Source organism: Microcaecilia unicolor, chromosome 14 (genome assembly GCF_901765095.1).
Source record: "Microcaecilia unicolor chromosome 14, aMicUni1.1, whole genome shotgun sequence".
NCBI classification, from domain to species: Eukaryota; Metazoa; Chordata; class Amphibia; order Gymnophiona; family Siphonopidae; genus Microcaecilia; species Microcaecilia unicolor.
The window spans coordinates 11,809,423-11,810,350 of NC_044044.1; positions in this window are offsets into that span (position 1 = coordinate 11,809,423).

The following is a 928-nucleotide window of genomic DNA, read 5'->3' on the forward strand; positions in this document are numbered from 1 at the left end:
AAAAAGGGACATCCTTATATCACATTACAGGATATCAAAATGATTCAACTAAAGAAAAAAAGTTACTTACCTACTACTACTAATCATTTCTATAGCACTACAAGACAGTCCCTGCTCAAAGAGCTCACAATCTAAATAGGACAAACATACAGACAGACAGACAACTAAGAGGTAAGGGAATTAAAGAGAGGTGGGGATAAAGGGACAGGGCAAGTGAGTAGTGGTTAGGAGTCAAAAGCAACGTTAAAGAGGTGGGCTTTTAATCTGAATTTGAAAACAACCAAAGACGGGGCTAGACGTACAGGATCGGGAAGTCTATTCCAGGCGTGAGGTGCAGCGAGATAAAAGGAATGGAGCCTGGAATTAGCAGTAGAGGAGAAGTGGACAGACAAGAGAGATTTATCCACAGAACGGAGTAACCAAGGGGGGTTGTAGGGAGAGACAAGAGTGGAGAGGTATTGGGGAGCGGTAGAGTGAATGCACTTATATGTCAGTAAGAGAAGTTTGAATTGAATGCGGAAATGGATAGGGAGCCAGTGAAGTGACTTGAGAGGGTAATGTTAGCATAGTGACTCTGGCGGAAAATGAGTCGCGCAGCAGAGTTTTGGACTGAAGAGGAGAGAGATGGTTAAGTGGGAGACCGGTGAGAAGCAGGTTGCAATAGTCTAGGCCAGGGGTAGGCAACTCCGGTCCTCGAGAGCCGCAGGCAGGTCAGGTTTTCAGGATATCCACAATGAATATGTAGGAGATAGATTTGCATACCATGGAGGCAGTGCTTGCAAATCTATCTCCTGCATATTCATTGTGGATATCCTGAAAACCTGACCTGCCTGCGGCTCTCGAGGACCGGAGTTACCTACCCCTGGCCTAGGCGAGAGGTGATAAGAGTGTGGATAAGGGTTCTGACAGAGTGTTCAGAGAGGAAGGG